The following is a 20,405-nucleotide window of genomic DNA, read 5'->3' as shown; positions in this document are numbered from 1 at the left end:
CAAGGCCATGGCAGATCGTCAGCATGGACTTGTTTAGTCACCGGAAAAAGGACTATTTTCTAATTGTGGATTTCTCAGATTTTTGGGAGACTGAACTGCTTACTGATCTATCTGCAGAGATGGTCATTAAGCACTGCAAGGCTCAGTTTGCTCGACATGGTCAGCCAGAAAGAGTGATCACAGATAATGGCCCTCAGTTTGGTGCTCTGTTTAAGTTTTTTACCTCAAGCTGGGAATTTAAGCATGTCACTACTTCACCAAGACATCCTAAATCAAATGGAAAGGCTGAGTCAGCCGTCAAGATTGCTAAGAACCTTCTGCGCAAATCTATGCACGACAGAACTGACCCTTGGAAAGCAATCCTTCATTGGAGAAACACCCCTACTGAATACATGGACAGTAGCCCTGCACAAAGGTTAATGTCGCGGAGACTGAAAACGTCTCTTACAGTAACAAACAAGCTTCTGGTGCCAAGTGTTGTAACTGGGGTTGTGGAGCGGCTTCACCAACGAAAGAAGTTGGCAGAATCCTATTATGATTGGTCAGCTCGTGATCTGCCAGAGCTGAACATAGGAGAGAGGATCCGCATGAAGCCCCTTCCAGGGAAAAACCCTGCGCTATGGAGGGTCGGCACCTGCCTTCAGAAAGTGGCACCACGCTCTTATCTTGTGAATGTGGGTGGATCCCTATATAGACGAAACAGAGTGCACCTAAGAACGGCAGAGTCAACCACCACAAAAGCACTGGACAGTACTGAACCCGAAATGCTGGAAGGGAGTGTTGCAGAGGCGCTTCCATCCGCTGACTCACCTCCTGCAAAGCCCATGCCACAGGCTTCACTTGGCCCTGTCAAACCCTCATCATCAGATGGACACACTTACACTAGGGCTGGCCGATTGTCCAAGCCACCCAAGAGGCTTGATTTGTAATAGGTTAGAAATGCTGCTGTGGCAGTTTTTGGAAAGGAAAAGAACGGTTAGTGTAACAAGGACTCTATAGTCAGCAATTATACTTCAGGTCATTAGTATTTGAAGTTCATTGCAGTCGTTTTAAATGTTATGTGGCCTAAAGTTTATATAATATTTTGTTCTTATTTACTTCTTATTTTAGAAGGGAATTCTTTAGTTCATATTTGTAAAGGGGGATGTTACGAAATGTAATGAATCATGCGATCGGCAGTCGATTGCTTTTCCCTGGTTGTTCGTGTGACGGATGTTAATATTCATGAGGAAATATTCAAAATAAGAATTAATGTATTTCACTAATAATCCTTCCTGTCAATTTTTGTTTATTTACTTTATACTTATTTGTCTAAGAAAAGGCAATAATTTGTTTTTTAATATCATTTGTATTAATTTTGGAAAGAAGTTTTGTGTTGTATTTTTGCTGACGTCGTGACATCATTACCGTTCACCTCGCGCTGTGCCTGCGTCCTCAGTCTGCTTTGAGTGAGTTGAGGAGAGGTAAGCAGTTAGAGGTGCTCTTCCGATATAAGTTTATAAAAGTTCTCAGAAGGTTGATTAAGTTCATAATATGTGGTAATATTATTGTTAAGACTGTTATAAATGTCTCAGGAAGTGTTTTATGAATGGATGGATAGGATTCGATAGTTTTATTACTGAGTACAGCGATTTTGAGAATGTGTGTGCGTCAATAGAACGTGGTGATTTTAATTGATTCATTTTCTGGTCTTTAATCTGTAGGTGATAAAATCACAGAGAAAACACTTTTCATTGCTACATTTTCTCTTTAATCCATCCAGGTATGGTTTATTTCTGTTTAATTTTCCAATGTCTTCATTTTGTATCAATTTGTTTCTTTACTAATTTATGATTGACTTAAAATTAGCTGCAAGAGAATATAATGTATGTTTGGATAAATTGTGACAATTCATTTTGCATTTGTTTGCAACATGTTTCATTCATAGTATTTTTGATATGTTATTATCATTGTATGTGTACTGAGTCTGCTTTGAGTGAGTTGAGGAGAGGTGATAAAATCACAGAGAAAACACTTTTCATTGCTGCATTTTCTCTTTAATCCATCCAGTACCATCCACATCCTCCATGATAATAAATTCTCCATGAGCAGCAGTTCCAGTGTCCGGTGTCTTCTCTCAATAAACCAACACAACGCAGATCATAACAGTGGGCAGAATTAGGCCGGTTACAGTGGTGCCGTGACCCGGATGAAGATCAGCTCGTCTTCCAGGATCTTCGTCCAAGGATCAATGCCGTTTGGTCACCGGTGGACGCTGCGGTTCACTCAAGGTTTCAATGAACAGTAACACAAATAGGTTAATTTTTGCTGAACTGGACATTTCACTTCATAATTAGCGCTGCCACTTTTAATTTTCCTCCCTTGGTATCCTTTAATCATTTGTTGTGTGCTTAAGTTTTTTTTTACATTTGAGGTCTACATTTGGTGACCTGTATGTTAATGAGGAATGATGGCGCATGGTTTCAATGCAGATAATTTTAATGCTGAGGGGAACATGTCAGATTCAAATTTTGGGAGAGGTAGACTTTTCAGTGACCGTACATTCACACCTGTTCCAGGGAGGGGTAATGTAGAACGAATATCACCTGAACTTTGTTCCACTCGAGTAACTGAACAAACACCTAGTCATTTACGGGGTAATCCATTATTAGTCTGCCCAGACATAAGTGATCCAGCATGGTCTAACCTTATAACACACATTGCTCAGGAAGTAGGAACAAGTATAATTTCTGCTCAAAGTGGGGTAGTGTATGGGGAAAGAGCATCCACCAATGCACAGACTAAAAGTTTAGGTGCAGGTCAGTCATTCTCAGAGACACCCTCACTTAATTTGACAGGAGTTAAACTAGTCATGCAGTCTGAAGCAAAAGAGCCCCCTGTTTTCCGAGGAGATGGAACAGATAAGTTCAGTGTGCATGAGTGGGAGGATTTAATGGACACTTACCTGCGGAAAAGAGGCATACCAATCTTGGAGCACCACCATGAAATCCTTTCAAGGCTGATGGGTAAAGCCAAAGACATTGCTAGAATTACCCTTCGCAGTAACACTTCCCTAAGACCCTCTGAGAACCCCAAAGTGATATTTGATATCCTGAAACAGCATTTCAGCGAGGTCAGATATTCTTACATGCCTTTAGCTGATTTCTATGGCACAGTGCCTGTTGTCGGAGAAAACCCAATTGAATACTGGGTCCGTTTAAATAAGGCTGTGGATGTTGCAGAGGAGGCTCTAACTAGGCTTGGGCGACAGATGGATAATCCATGCCAGAAGGCAGCCATGATGTTTGTCAAGCACTGCCCGGACCCAACTCTGTCAGCCATTTTCCGCTTGAAAGCACCAGATAAGTGGACAGCAAGTGAGGTACAAGAGCATCTTGACAGGTATCAGACTGAGCAAAAGGAACAGTTGGCGGTCAAACCCAAGCATAACTTTGTTGTGAAAAACGTTACAACTCATGCCCAGTCACCTATGGAGGGTGAGGTCGTCACCAGTGTATTTCCTGTTGTGTCATCTGATAATGTGAATGAAAGCACCCCATCTCATCCACAGAATGATAACTGCATGAAGACGCTCATCGGTTTACTTGATCGTGCTCTTTCCCAGAATAGTCAAACAGAGATGAGGCGCACTCGGCCAAGCCAACCCCCTGTGAGAGCATGTAAGGTATGCCATTCCCTTGAGCATTCAACTTTAGCACATTGTCGACAACAACGACTTTGTCTTGCCTGTTTCCAGCCTGGTCACATAAAGAGGGATTGTGCAAATATCCAACCCCGCGATCGCAATCAGTTCGCACAGCCTCCTCAAGGTTCACCGACTTTAAAATAGTCGGCCCACACCTGGAGAGGGGACGTGTGGGTAGAGTTGAACAAACCCTCGAAAATGTTGATCTTATGCAAGTTTACGAAAGTGCCTGTGCACAAGCTTCTGTTGAAGTTAAAGTGATTGCACAGAATATGCAAACCCTTGAAGTGTTTGATGAATTGTTTTATGCACCAGTCTGTATCAACGACAAATTCCAGATGATGGGAATGTTGGACTCCGGATCCATGGCATGTACTTTCAGTGAAGCAGTAGAGAGCCGAATGCTGAGTGAAGATGTGTTGCCAAAGCCCACACCATTGTTGCAGGAAATAATGTTAATAGGCTGTGGAGGTAAAGCAACTAAGCCAAAATGCATGTATGAAGTTGAGCTGAAGGTGTATGGCGAGAGATGTTTAGTACCTGTTCTAGTTGTGCCAGGACAAAGGGACGACTTGATCATTGGCACCAACTTGATTAAGTTCCTCATGCACAGGATGAAGATCAGTGATGATTACTGGAGGATTGTGTCTAACAGTGTCTCAGAGCCATCTTCATCGTGTGAACAATTCTTGGATGTCATGGCAAATACTTGCCGTTGGAGAGGTGGAGATCCACCCGACAAGGTTGGGACTGTAAAGCTTCAGCAGTCAGTTACACTTATGGCCAGAAAAGAGCACCTTGTTTGGGGAAGGCTGCCGAGTAATACTGCTATGTCACCAGGGAGTACTATAATTGTTGAAGCCACTTCTTCCAGATCCATGCCACGGGACATCATCATTGGACGAGTTGTTACACCATTGTGGGGAGATCGTTGGGTTCCTCTAAAAGTTACCAACCTTTCAGACAAACCAGTTACCCTAAAAAGAAACTGTAAGCTTGCGGATGTGTTCCCATGCCTAGCTGTGGAAGATTTTGAGCTGTTGCAGGGTTTCAGTCAAGTACAGTTGCCCACGTCCGGGAATTCTTGTCAACTCGCACCGAGCACAGCTGATCTTAAGCAAAGACTAAAGGCCGTAGGCCTCAGTGATATCGACATTGATACATGCTCTGTCAAGGATGCAGCAAGAGAAAAGCTTGTTCAGCTGCTTGAGAATTACCATGATGTATTTTCTAAGCATTCTCTGGATTGTGGAGAGGTCAGTGGTTTTGTCCATCGCATCCGCTTGACAGACGAGCGTCCATTCCGACTGCCATATCGTCGAGTACCACCTGCTCACTATCAAAAATTATGCCAAGTTCTCTCAGAAATGGAAGAGCAAGGCATAATTCGAAAATCAGTGAGCGAGTATGCTTCGCCTTTAGTTCTAGTTTGGAAGAAAGACGGTGGCTTGAGGATTTGTACGGACTTTAGATGGCTGAACGCCAGGACCACGAAGGACGCACATCCGCTCCCACATCAGTCTGACTGTCTAGTTGCCTTGGGTGGAAACACTCTCTTCAGTACTATGGATTTAACATCTGGTTTTTATAACATCCCCATGGCTGAAGAAGATAAAAAGTACACAGCGTTTACTACTCCAGTAGGACTTCATGAGTACAACAGGATGCCTCAAGGGTTGTGCAATAGCCCAGCATCGTTTATGCGCATGATGTTGAGCATCTTTGGAGACCTGAATTTTAGTAGTCTGTTGTGTTACTTGGACGACCTACTGGTGTTTGCACCTGACGAAAATGCAGCTCTGAAGCGGTTAGAGATAGTATTCCAACGATTGAGGAGCCACAATCTCAAGTTAAGTCCAAAAAAGTGCCATCTGATGCAGGGATCCGTTAAGTTTTTAGGCCACATCATTGATGGAAATGGTGTTTCCGTTGATCCTTCAAAGGTTGAGGCCATAGTCAAGCTGTCAAAAGCTGATCTCATGGAAGAGGATGGGTGTACTCCATCTGTGAGGAGGATTAAGTCTGTTTTGGGAATGATCCTCTATTACCAGCATTTCATCCCAAATTGCTCCTCCGTAGCCAAGCCGCTCTTCTCCCTAACAGCTGGACAGAAAAAGAGGGCAAAGGTCAGAACCGAGGCTAAGGCAGGCACATACAGAAAGCTCAAGCCAACTGACTGGACTCCAGAGTGTGATGATGCACTTTCTAATCTGAAAGAGAGCCTACTGCATAGTGTGGTCTTAGCACATCCCGACTTTTCTCTTCCATTAATCTTGTCAATTGATGCTTCTCTGGATGGGCTTGGGGCTGTGTTATCGCAAATAACCAGCAAGCGGGGAGAAAGCTCGTCCCATTGCATTCACAAGCAAGTCCCTAAGTAACTCTCAGAAGAGATATCCGGCATACAAACTCGAGTTTTTAGCCTTAAAGTGGAGCGTGTGTGAGAAATTCAGTCATTGGCTAAAGGGCCACACATTCACTGTATGGACGGATAATAACCCGCTCACTTATATTCTAACCAAGGCTAAACTCGATGCTTGTGAACAGCGCTGGGTGTCTAAGCTTGCTGCTTACACCTTTGACCTCAAACATATTGCCGGAAAGAAGAACACTGTGGCTGACGCTTTGAGCCGAGACCCTTTCGCAAAAACAATCAGTCACAGGCTTATCACAGAGCGATATGGCAGCTTACTCACTGAAGCTGTAGGTGTAACTGAAGATGGAATTCAAGACACTTTCCGTTTACAAGTGAACAGTCTTCATGTGTTGCTTCAGCCGAATTCTGCAGTATTCTGTGATCGCACAGCAGTCGGAATTCAATTGAACCTTCATAATCAGTGGGAGACTGTAACTGAGCTGAGGGCTATGCAGGCAATTCAGGCCATTCAGAATGCAGTACCGCTTGGGTATGACGCAATTTCAGCAATTCCCCTTGCGGAGATCCAACATGGCCAAGAGTCAGATCCAGTAATTTCAAAAATGATGCCCTATCTGAATCAGAAGAAGCGACCATCAAGGCGAGAGAGGGCTGGAATGGATGCCAGGGCTCTAGTTCTTCTTAAGCAATGGGATCGGCTGAAGATTCAAGATGGAGTAGTCTATCGTGTTTCTAAAGATCCTCTAAGCAAGCACAAGAGGTTTCAACTTGTGCTTCCTTCTAGTCTTAAGATTAAAGCCTTAAATGGTGTACACAATCTTGCTGGACATCAGGGACAGTCAAGAACTCTCCAGCTAGCTCGACAACGCTTTTTCTGGCCTAGAATGGAGCGTGACATAAGGGACTATGTCAAGTGTTGTCAGAGATGTATATTGGCCAAAACACCAGAGCCATCTGCACGAGCCCCACTTGAGAGCATTAAAACCTCTGCCCCTATGGAGTTAGTGTGTTTGGATTTTTGGAGTGCTGAGGACAGCAAGCAGCGTTCTGTAGACGTATTAGTTGTGACTGATCACTTCACAAAGTTGGCCCATGCCTTTCCGTGTGTAAACCAGAAGGCAAAACAAATTGCGAAGAAGCTGTGGGATCACGTCTTTTGCATTTATGGTTTCCCCACACGCATTCATACGGATCAAGGGACCAACTTTGAAAGTACCCTCATAGCAGAACTGCTCAAGCTGGCAGGTATTGAGAAATCCCACACTACAGCATACCACCCGATGGGAAACGGTGGGACCGAGCGGTTTAATCGGACCCTGGGCAGTATGCTTCGTTCTTTGCCTCTCAAGGAGAAACACAAGTGGCCTGAGCAGATACAGACTCTGACATTCGTATATAATGCTACAGTACATGAGACCACTGGTTATGCCCCATTCCAGTTGATGTTTGGTCGCATCCCAAAGCTACCTGTTGATGTCATGTTTGGGCAGGTGTTGCATGACCCGGTGATTGTTGACCATAGCAGCTATGCGAAAACCCTTATGTCTTACCTGCATGAAGCAGCTCGTATTGCTCAGAAACATACTGAAAAAGAGCAAAAAAAACAGGCCAAAGGTTACAATCGGAAGATCAAGGGCACGAGTTTGAACATCGGAGACAGAGTGCTCCTTGCAAACAAGAGTGAAAGAGGAAAGAGAAAGCTTGCCGATAAGTGGGACCCAACCGTCTATACTGTAAAGGACCGGAACCTTCAAACAAACATATACAAACTGATTGACGAGAAGGGAAAATCCAAAGTGGTGCATCGAAATCTGATTCTGGATATCAGCTTCCTACCCGTTGAACCACCTCAAGATGACAAGGACGAACAGTCTAATGATGACAATATGGAGAGCGAGTCTTGTGTGTCTGAGTTGTCTGACTCGTTGGAAGATGGGAGTTCGGATGATAGAACGAGGGCATGGGTACTTGAAGGTCAAGAACAGATTGAGGGTGAAGAGGTTATGGATGATGATGTTCTGGAATCTGATCATTCAGTCCACAGTCAAAGAAGTGATTGTGAACAAAATCCTAGTGAAAATGAGGCTGTTGGGGGTTCTGATCAAGTACCTACCATAGAGACCGAATCTTCTGCTGGTAATCCTGACTTATTAATAGAAACAGTGAATGATACACACGATAACAGTATTACTGACACACAAGCACAAATTCCAACTGACACATTGGGTGTTAGGACCAGGGTGGGAATTATACCGCGGCCACGCGGCCATGGCCGCCGTTGCCCTACACTTTGGCCTTCATGCCCCGTGAAAAAAAAATCATCGTACGGCCACAGTGGCCTGTGTGCCCTGGCCCTGTCCAAGTTCCACCCAAGTAGTCTCTGAACTTCAATTAGTTTGTGGATTCGCGCAGGTGCAGTGTCATAATCACATCGATGATCTCACGCATCAAAACAGCAGTGCAAGAAGCATGTAACGTCAGCACCAACAGAAGAACGACACTCTGTTGTCTACACTGGTGCATAGATATATACACTAGATTTTGCCTTGGCTACGGCATTCGTTCATGAACTGCCGTAGCCAAGGCGAAATCTATGTCTATCTATGCACCAGTCTGCGCACACGTCACACAGCAGGAAACGCGGGCGCCCTCAGATCACTTGGACGTCGCTGTGTTATAAGAGGTAAAAACGATATAAATACTGTTCGTTTTCTCACACAAACCGCTCGTTTCGTGTCTTAGGCCATCAATGTGTACTTACGATGGGGAATTGTTTTAATTTGGACTTTGTGGATGCTCTTTGAGACCGTGACCATAGACCTGCATTATATGACTGACAGACAAGAACGGTTTGACCTAAAAATATCAAAATCTATTTGCTAGTAACTTAGATAAGTGCCCTTTTCAGAAAAGGGCCCTATGCAAGGTTCCAGAGGTAACGTTAACGGCGTCGGCGCACTGAAGCGTTTTTTTTTTTAATAGTTCAAAGTTACTATAAGATTTAATGTTATTACCTTGACAAACTATAACTTACATCATTAAAAAGATATAAGACTCACGTTTCAGTATTTGACCACTATTGTATTCTGAGAAATTTATATTGACAGTTATGTCTTAATTTGTGTCAGGAGTTATGAAATGCAAAAATGAGTCGATACCTTTAATATGAATTATGAGCGTCAGACGCTCCCATTCATAAAAAACTCCTGTGCTGTCGTCATGAAAGCGATTCACAAAACAACGTCCCTCACGGCTTTTAGCTCAAAAGTGTGCAGATTTGGAGAAATATTGATATATTCTCAGTTTACATCAGATTTCTATTGACAGGAATAATATTTTATTGAATTTATAGCCAAATGCGTCGATGTAATCATTATGAGCGTTGTATACTGATGTGCTGTGTTTTCAATTCATACCAGCAGCCTGAGGGCGCTCTACTGAACATTATAGTCCATATTTGAAACGCATGAAGAAGAGCGTTCGACAATGCAGGAAATTATTAATTTATTGGCATTTGTGTTGTTTCTGAATGCTTTTATTGGCGTTTGTGTTGTTTCTGAATGCTTTTATTGGCATTTGTGGTGTTTCTGAATGCTTTTATTGGCATTTATGTTGTTTCTATTGTTGTGTGAGGGTGTATACCTTCTGGGTGTAATGGCGCTCTCTCTCTCTCATTAAAAAATGTTTTTTTATTTATTAAAAAAGTCATAATCCATGTCTTATTCCAAATTAGGATGTTATGGTATCAATCTGAATGGGAAAACCATCGAATTGTACGATGGCCTTTGTGCCCTGTCATATGGCCTTGGTGCCCCTAAAAAAAAAAAAAAGGTGGAGGCCAAATGGCCTTGCCCCTAAAATTACATAATTAATAATAATAATAATAATAATACATTTTATTTGGCCGACGCCTTTCTAAATACCCAAGGACATCTTACATGTTTCGGAGGACATAAAAGAAGGAAAAAAAAAAAAAAAGAAAAAAAAATAAAAAAAATACTTAAATTCATAGTAGGCTAATACATGTTACAAATAAGACAAATCAGAAAAGTGCTAAGAAGGCCAGGAGAAAGCACTATAAAAGAGTGTCAGAAGAGTTACGATGGCAAAGTAAAACTAAGATGTTTTAAAGATTAAAAGCTTTCTTAAAGAGATAGGTCTTTAACAATTTTTTGAATGAATTGACTGTGTCTGCCTGTCGAATGTGGGAGGGGAGGGCATTCCAAAGTCTTGGAGCAGCGCAACTGAAGGCCCTGGCCCCCATGGTGGAGAGGCGGAATTTGGGGGTGACAAGAAGGCCAATCGAGGAAGAGCGAAGGGAGCGTGTAGGAACATATCCTGATAGGAGGTCATAAATGTAGCTGGGAGCAAGATTATGGAGTGCTTTGTAGGTGATGACGAGGGTCTTAAAATCAATACGGAAGTGCACAGGGAGCCAGTGTAGAGTGATAAGGATAGGTGTAATGTGTTCAGATGGTCTGGTACCAGTAAGGATTCGAGCGGCAGAGTTCTGAATAAGTTGAAGCCTATTTATCAGCTTAGAAGGGAGACCAATGAGAAGGGAGTTGCAATAATCCAGACGTGACGTGACAAGGGCATGAATTAGGGTTTCAGTGCTGGCTTGAGTCAAAGAGGGTCTAAACCTGGAGATATTTCTGAGGTGAAAGAATGAAGTCCGGGTAAGTGCTTTAATCTGAGATTTGAATGTGACGGAACTGTCCAGAATGACACCAAGACTTTTGACTCGCGTTGACAGAGGGACCGTGATCTCATCTATGGTTAAATTGATGTTTTGCTGTTTTGAGAGAGTATTTTTGGAGCCGATGAGCAGGACTTCTGTCTTATTGGCATTCAGTTTTAAAAAGTTTGAGTTCATCCAGATTTGAATGTCTTTAAGACAGTTGCTGAGAGAGGTGGGTGGAAGGGGAGATGACGGTTTAGTTGAAATATAAAGCTGGGTGTCGTCAGCATAGCAGTGGAAATTAATTTTGTGGTGTCTCATGATCTTGCCCAGGGGGAGCAGATAAATAATGAAGAGGAGTGGACCCAACACTGACCCCTGGGGGACACCCTGAGGCACAAATGCACAGGCCGATTTATAGTGTTTGAGTTGTACAAACTGCTGACGATCCGTAAGGTATGAACAGAACCAGGAGAGTGCATCGCCCATGATACCAATGCTGGCAAGACGTTCAATGAGGAGGGGATGTGAGATGGTGTCGAAGGCAGCGCTCAAGTCAAGTAAGATCAGGATGGACAATAGACCAGAGTCAGCAGCACAGAGTAGGTCATTGGTGATTTTTACCAATGCTGTTTCCGTGCTATGTTTAGCGCGGAAACCAGACTGGAAATGTTCATACAGATCATTGAAGATGAGATGGTGATGTAGTTGATGTGCCACGACCCGCTCCAGTATCTTGGAGACAAAAGGAAGATTGGAGATGGGACGGTAGTTGTTCAAGTCATCAGGATCAGCATTGGGCTTTTTAAGGACCGGAGTGATAGCAGCAGTCTTAAGAGCGGGCGGTACAATGCCTGTGGAGAGGGAGGAATTTACTAATGTAGTGAGTAATGGAGCGATGGAAGGCAGGCATGCTTTAAGAAGACTAGTAGGTAGAGGGTCTAATTGGGAAGTAGATGTTTTTGATTTGCTGACAAGTTCTTTGATCTGGTTCTCTGAGGCCAAGGTGAAGTTTGAGAGGGAGATGGTTAAAGCAGAACCCTGCAGGGCAGTTATGTAGGTAAGGTTATGAACTGTAGTGCTAGGAAAATTAAGCAGATGGTCATGTATTTCTTGAATTTTTGAATGAAAAAAGTTAAGAAACTTGTTGCAGAGTTCCGTTGAGGGGACAGAGAGTACATTTTCAGGTGGCTTAAGGAGCCGGTTTACTGTTGAAAACAGAAGCTTAGAATTGTTATTTCCAGAGTTTATAATGTTCGAATAGTAAGAAGTTCTAGCAGCAGAAATGGTGTTATTATATTGCAAGAGGTGATCTTTGTAGGCCTGCGCATGAGATACAAGGCCTGTCCGTTTATACAAGCGCTCAAGGCGTCTCCCACATCTTTTTAACTGGCGGAGCTCAGGTGTGTACCACGGCGCTGAGTGGTTGAAGGAAACAGAACGAGTTTGAGTGGGAGCAAGGGCATCAAGAGAAGAAGATAGGCAGTCATTGTAATGAGTGATGAGGCTGAGGGGACAGAGGGAGACAGTAGTCGAGTATGTATTTATGAGACTCACAAGGTCAGATGGATTAATGTGTTTTATGTTTCTGTAGGCTATAATGCGTTGATGTTTATACCTGGAAACTGGGACAGAGACTTCAAATAAAACAGCTTTGTGATCAGAGATGGGTAACTCAGCATGTGTTACATTGCAGGGAACAATACCAGTTGAACAAACTAAATCTAGAGTATGACCTTTGTTGTGAGTAGGAAAATGTACATTTTGGGTGACATCAAGACCATCTAGTAATGACATAAAATCAGCAGCAAAGGAACAAGTAGTAGTGGCATCAACATGAATATTAAAATCAACAACAAGTAATATATTGGGAGAATAGACAGAGAGTGAAGTCATTAATGCAGAAAATTCAGTAAAGAACAGATCAGATGGTTTAGGTGGCCTATAGAGTGTTAAAATTACCAGAGGTTGAAAGCCAGAGAGTTTAACAGCCAAACATTCAAATGAAGAAGAATGAGGTATACTGATTGTTTTAACTTTGATCGTGTCACGATAGACAACAGCAACCCCACCCCCACGCCCACTAGAGCGAGGGTGGCTGATGTAAGAATAACCATTAGGGGTTGTTTGATTAAGATGAAAATAATCATTAGGCTGTTGCCAAGTTTCAGTGAGGCACATTATGTCCAGTTTACCATCACTAATAAACTCACTTATCAGCAGACCTTTATTTGTAAGAGATCGAACATTAAAAAGTCCACATTTAAAACAGTCAGTAAAACTAGCGTTTGACGTTGCCTTGGTAACTGGAAACAGATTATTTGGATTAGCTCCACGGCCGGTGGAAGAAACGGGACGAACTTTAGACCAAATTAAACTAATAGCAGAGGATGACTTACTGGATGTATAAGATCGCCCCGATCCGCGGTGGATGTATCTCGGTCGGGAAAGAACATCACGGTGGGCAAACAGAGCCAGTGGAGTCCTGAAGTTCATTGAGTTCAGACGCAATAGCTCCGCTGCCGAGTATTTTAGTGCTGAAGTGGCACTGACAGTAGAGCATAGAAGAATCCACCAGAGACACATATTAATCCTCATATTAACAGCAGTATTTTAGAAGCCCCCTTGGTAGGTTGAATTCCGAAGTTCAGTAGTTAGGGATGCCGATAAGTAACTTATCCGCGTGTCACCGCCGATGAGTGTGTGTGTGTATGTGCGTGCGTAAAAGCGCACCAGGGTAGACACACACAGAGATCCGCCTCGTAGTTGGCCCGCTAGCAGGCAGGCCCTCCAGGGCAGAACACCACAGCAGGCACAGACGTCACCTGGGACAGCTTTCACAAACCACAGACAAGGAATGAGGACAGTTCAGTAGGAGCCAAGGCTCGTTGAGATGTCAGTGAGTATCAGCGCGTCACAGCCGGCAGCACAGTGCGCACCGGGGAAGACACATGGTTTACGTGGATCCACTTTGTAGTTAGCCCGGTAATGAGCAGGCCCTCCGAGGAAAGCACGTATACCACAGCAGAGACGAACGGCACCAGAGGCAATTTACCCAGGCCAAGGACGTGGAATGGAGACGTTTCAACCGGAGCCAACAGGCAGTCAACATTTGTACGAGATGCCAGTAAATGTAACAGTTTTGCACTACTTTTTTGACTAGCGCAAATGAGCATCGACAATAAATAAAAGTAAGTCCAACTGTCCAACTGTGTTAAGATATTAAATCCAACAGTGTTAGATAGTCACGGAGGGAGAAGCGGCAACCAAACCATGCCAGCGTGCTCTCCGACCGGAAGAATTTTAATTCCCACCCTGGTTAGGACCCGTGCAGGAAGGGTGGTCAAAAGAGTTAACCGTTTAATTGAGTCAATGGCACAGAGACCATTTTATGTTCAGAGAATGGGGTCATCTTTAGCAAGAAAATCAGGATAATTTCTTTCTTTATTTTAAAAAAAAGTATTGTTTCTAGGAAAATACTGTGAAAAATGTGAATTTCATGAAGTGTAATACAGACCAGATTATTGGATGGTGTACAAGGCAGCATACTGTTCTAAGAATATCTGAGACTTGATCAACCTTGGATGTTTCTTGACCTGTAAAGCAGGTAGCTTACTATGTTGAACTGCGAATGAGATTCGTTGCAAATGGGGTTCTGTTAGACAAATTTTGTGTCATTTGGTCAGGATATTAGTGAAATTCAGGAGGGGTGAATGTGACGGATGTTAATATTCATGAGGAAATATTCAAAATAAGAATTAATGTATTTCACTAATAATCCTTCCTGTCAATTTTTGTTTATTTACTTATTTGTCTAAGAAAAGGCAATAATTTGTTTTTTAATATCATTTGTATTAATTTGGGAAAGAAGTTTTGTGTTGTATTTTTGCTGACGTCGTGACGTCATTACCGTTCACCTCGCACTGCGTCCTCAGTCTGCTTTGAGTGAGTTGAGGAGAGGTAAGCAGTTAGAGGTGCTCTTCCGATTTAAGTTTATAAAAGTTCTCAGAAGGTTGATTAAGTTCATAATATGTGGTAATATTATTGTTAAGACTGTTATAAATGTCTCAGGAAGTGTTTTATGAATGGATGGATAGGATTCGATAGTTTTATTACTGAGTACAGCGATTTTGAGAATGTGTGTGCGTCAATAGAATGTGGTGATTTTAATTGATTCATTTTCTGGTCTTTAATCTGTAGGTGATAAAATCACAGAGAAAACACTTTTCATTGCTACATTTTCTCTTTAATCCATCCAGGTATGGTTTATTTCTGTTTAATTTTCCAATGTCTTCATTTTGTATCAATTTGTTTCTTTACTAATTTATGATCGACTTAATTAGCTGCAAGAGAATATAATGTATGTTTGGATAAATTGTGACGATTCATTTTGCATTGGTTTGCAACATGTTTCATTCATAGTATTTTTGATATGTTATTATCATTGTATGTGTACTGAGTCTGCTTTGAGTGAGTTGAGGAGAGGTGATAAAATCACAGAGAAAACACTTTTCATTGCTGCATTTTCTCTTTAATCCATCCAGTACCATCCACATCCTCCATGATAATAAATTCTCCATGAGCAGCAGTTCCAGTGTCCGGTGTCTTCTCTCAATAAACCAACACAACGCAGATCATAACAGTGGGCAGAATTAGGCCGGTTACATTCGCTGGCTGTTCTGTTGGCAATACAGTTGCTGAGCTGCACTCTCATGTCTGCCTCTTATTTTATGATTATACTGCTGCATAAACAATAGTGTACACAACTTTACAGCATAAAATATTAAAAATATGAAAATCTAAGAATAAAATACAGAATAAAAACTCCCTAGTGACAAATATTAGTGAAATCTTATAGGGAATAAAAACGTCGGCCTATATAATATTGACAAATCCAGCGTTCAGAATGTTTCAAGCCACAGGATGATGCAGAAAATCAATAGTGTGGACATCATAGGTGGATATGCAAAGTTTTTTTTTTTTTTTTTTTTTTTCTTTTTTTTTTAAGTCTATTATCAAGACTATTTTTAAAGGAAAAAGTGGACTAACCATTTGCCAATTTAAAGGACAATTCCGGTGAAAAATGAACCTAGGGGTAATTAACACATGGTTACCGAGTCGATCGTTCCCTGGGATGCGTTTTCATGATAATCGAATGTAAAGAGTTTTATCTCTAAAAACAGATAGCTTATAACACTAGTATATGGGGACTAGTCGAGACTGTTTTCCAAGATGGCTCCTGCCAGGGCCGCGGGAAGAGGTTTTAGGTTGGGGGTGCTGATTTTTTTTTGGGGGGGGGGGGGGGGGGGGGGGGTTCACCACTTTTGAATAAGAAACAATATCAAGACTATAAATCTCGTCAAAAAACGCGCGCACACTCAAACCACCTGACTGCACATCACATTTTTGAATTTATTGATTCTGCTTTTATTCGTAATGGACCGGTCAACGGGACATAAATGAATCCTTAAAGGATGGGACTTTATGGGACATTTGCACAAAAAGAATAAATAACTTACCGTAGCCTATTTTATAAGTCGCTCCGGAGACGCATATCAGTCAAAAAATGCGCCACGAAGAAGAAAAAAACATATTAAGCCTAAGTCGCACTGGAATAAGTTGCATTTTTTTTTAAATTTATTTCACAAAAAAAAAAAAAAGTTACAGACAGTTCTCCGCTACGGACGTGAGCGCTCTAAAGCGGCACTAAAATAATGTTTTAAAACTTTCACAGAGACCTAAAACTGAAAGCACAAAGCCTGTCTTTAAATTTAATTTCGTTTTGTATTAATTGTATCTTAATTTTAATCAATGTTTCATCAACAAATTTTCTGGATTTAATAAGAAGTAGCTAAATATAGGCTATTAGAAAATAGATAATCAGGACACGGAGGCGCTGGCGAACCTGGAGCTCGTCTCATAAATGAACCGAAACTCAGCGTAGGCCTATAAGGTAGCCTATTGCCTCACAGACCTGAGACATATAGATAGCTTGAAATGTCTACTTTTAAGCAGAACAATTCAAAACGAAAGAAAACAGACGGCGCTGCTTATGTAATTCGTATGAAATGTGCATTTCTCTCTGGCGCTGCGAAGATCGCGAGTCGTCAACTTCATCTGTCTAGCCGACACTGACATAAAAAAAAGAACTGTTTTATTAGTAAACAATTAAAATGTATCCTGATATATTTAACATATTTGCCTGTTCCTTACAAAACACTGAAAGTGGGGTTTTTGACTGGGTTTTTTTTTTTTTTTTTTTTTTTGAGCAGCATGCGGACAAATTTTTTCGACACACACAATATTACATAACACTCTGCGCTAATGTTTTAAAAAGATAATTTAACATATAAATAACCATTTTTAAATAGCCCACTTAAAGTGTTTATTACAAATAAATGACTAAATGCTAAAAATTAATAAATTTTAATGAACAAACATATGCGTTGCATTTACAATTCTGTGAAAACAGGGGGTGCTGCAGCACCCCCAGCACCCCCACTTCCCGCGGCCCTGGCTCCTGCATGTAAACGCGTAATGTACTGTCTTTATAAAGTATCTTCTTATTAAACTGTCTGTACACTTACAAAGTTCTCAATGCTTCGGTTTGCATGTAGGGACCCTCATTATGTTACCGTGTTAGTGTGAGGCTATTCTGAGCCTTGTTAGTGGTATTAACTAGCGATTTACTTTTACTTACACTATGCCCCATATACTAGTGTTATAAGCTAATCTGTTTTTAGAGATAAAACTCTTTACATTCGATTATCATGAAAACGCATCCCAGGGAACGATCGACTCGGTAACCATGTGTTAATCACCCCTAGGTTCATTTTTCACCGGAATTGTCCTTTAACAACTTACTGGATATTCATAAAGAAAATTAGAATAATTATTATTTGCCAAACTCTGTGTGTACTAAACTACAAATAACTACTTGTTATTAAAAAGAAAAAATATAAAGTTATGTATTAAAAAAATAAAAACAAGAAACCCAGACAATCACCAGTCCAGGGGCCTGTACCATGATGATAGTTGAACAAACTCGGTGTTACAGGATTGGTTTTGAGTCGACAAAACCAAACCGATGCGATCAGGCTTTATTGGTACCATGACGCAGCTCATCAACTTTCTCTGTCAACTCAGGTTTTGAGCTTTAAGCTATGATTACTCCACGAGCGCGTGCACATACCAAAGTGACGTTGGCACCGAACAACCAATTGCGTTCGATATGGATAGAGCGATCGAGCGATATATTTTTCCGAACAAGAGATAATCATTCAGAATTACCATGAATTTAAATATGTATTTCAAGCTCGAAACAATACGGTCTGCTGATTGCGTTAATGTGTAAGTTAAACAAATACGTTCTATATTCATGTAAAATGATGTATATATTTTAGCCCATTTTTATAATATATAAAAAATGTGCATGTATATACTAAGAAAGATTAATATTCATTGATTTTTATATGCAACCCTAACTCCAAACGTTCTTGACAGCAGATAAAGACAAAATATAAAAATATAATTCAAAATGGTGAGTATTTACCACAACCTTTTATTATTTTTGTGAACATTTTATCATAAACACTTGTTTGCAGCAAACAGAAATAAAGAGTGAAATTCAGAAAACCAGAATACACTGGCGGAGGAGTTGGCTCTGAGTAGCAATAAGGGACGGCCGATTATGGATGAGATTACAGGTGCTGTACAGTCTGACCCTGGTGCTGGCTCCTCTAAGCAAGTAACACTGGGTACGTGTGCAATACATTACTACTTTTTGAAGTTTTAAATATGGCTGACTGTATGTTCTGCAGTAGAGGGAAATACAGTGTCCCTGTTGAAGCCAGCACACATGCACACAGTCTCCCACACAGAGGTCAGTATGCAGCAGACAGAACACCAGAAACATAACCTGCTTTACAACAGTTATGCTTTATATTGGCCTACTTTTATTTATTGGGGTGGAGGAAATGATGAAGACACTCTGTCTGTGTGTTCTCAGACAGTTGCTGAGGTGAATGCACTAGGCTTTTTACTATGGCAAACATTTGAATGTGTGGCATAAAAAAGAGACTGGCCCTTACACATCTCTTTTATTGTAGGATTTTTCACAACCTGCCCCAGAAACTGAAGCCTCTACCTCAATGGGCTTCAGAAGAAATGTGAACAAGGATTTAAAAACCTTGACATAAATTACAGTCAGTCCTGTGTTTGTTGGAAGGCAAGGAACTTTTTGTGATTTGATGAGCCTCCAGAAAACTTCTAAAGATCATGTTTGTGGTGGAATTATGTTTCAGGTGGAAACAGACTCAGTCCTGGTCATGCACTGGAGCCAGGCCATTTGGCATCCAAACTTGTGATCATACGTTCATGACCACAAGTCATCTGCAGATGAAATGTTTAGTAGATCATTGTTATATATGTTAATGTTACTTAAAGATTCATCTCACAGAAAATAATCATCTCACATGTATGCCTACTTGAACATTAAGGCTGTGAAAGGACTTCATATTAACAATCTGCCTCATGTTCTCCTAGAGCAGTGGAGATTGCAACATGAGTGCAGTCTATTGCTCCAATAACTCTAGGGAATCCTATCATAAGATTAACAGAATAATAATAAAAAAGATTTAAAATTATTCTTAACATATACTGTATTGTATAGTACATTTTAGAAATTTGCTTTTTGGAAAAAAAAAAAAAAACGTGTTCATGTGATGTAACCCTATCAATATATCTTACCGGCAATTTTATAAAAAAAAATTTTCCTTCCGTGGAAAATCTGTATCTTTCATACAAGTAACTATCAGGAAAGGCAAGGGGATTTTGTCTGGCTAAAAACTCTTTCTCTACGAGTGCTCGTCAAACAGTTTGCGCTGAGATGTCCACCAGATTTGGAAGAAAAGGTGAAGCCATTGCAACAGACACTGGGAATTAGTTACGTCACCTATATGTTTCTTTGCTCACAGCTGATTGGTCAAACTTCAGTCTGAGATCTTGAATCCAGAACATAACCTGCCCCGGAGCAGGTTAGCCGTGCAGCGTAAGATACCATGGCAACGAACACCGATTAAAGCCGAGCTACTTTCATAGTACCTAAAACCCAGGGTTGGCGGAAACTAAGCTGAAACATAGCTGGCTAGCCACCTAATCCGGCTTCATGGTACAGGCCCCAGGTGTGATCGCAAAGCACATCTGACATAACTGTTATGTCTCTCAATATCAACATGTAGAAAACACTTCGGTGTAAACCATGTTAACAGAACACAGCCAACATTCTCTACTTACTCAACAACTTACAATTACAAGTGGCAGTGCCACCTGCAGGCACAATGGGGAATAACAGTATTAACACCCACATAACAATAACACTGATCACAGCAGTCATTGTGAGAGAATGGCGGCCTCTACTGGAGACTTTTGGAGATGACTGCTTCTTTCTGCGTGATGCAAGACTAAAATATAGAAAGGACTCAAAGGTCATATTTTTAATGTGTTTATAAATCTCTCATTACTCCATTAATATCTAGAATCTCTTCTCAAAATACTACAATAGCTTGCAGATGAGCATACAAATGCTTTGTATATTAAATAATGCATTTATCTGGCATTGCCACATTGAAATTATTTTATACTTTGAACAGTCCTGGTCCTAG

General features: G+C 41.3%; 1 protein-coding gene across 1 annotated transcript in view; it reads left to right on the top strand.

Annotated features, from left to right (window-relative positions):
* The window catches only part of LOC311094053 (E3 ubiquitin-protein ligase TRIM39-like), a 90,209-nt gene that overhangs the window by 24,456 nt on the left and 45,348 nt on the right, over positions 1 to 20,405 (top strand). The window lies entirely within an intron of this gene.

The sequence above is a fragment of the Abramis brama genome (assembly GCF_963993115.1).
Source record: "Abramis brama genome assembly, chromosome: 12".
Classification (NCBI taxonomy): domain Eukaryota; kingdom Metazoa; phylum Chordata; class Actinopteri; order Cypriniformes; family Leuciscidae; genus Abramis; species Abramis brama.
This window is presented reverse-complemented; position numbering and strand designations above follow the sequence as displayed.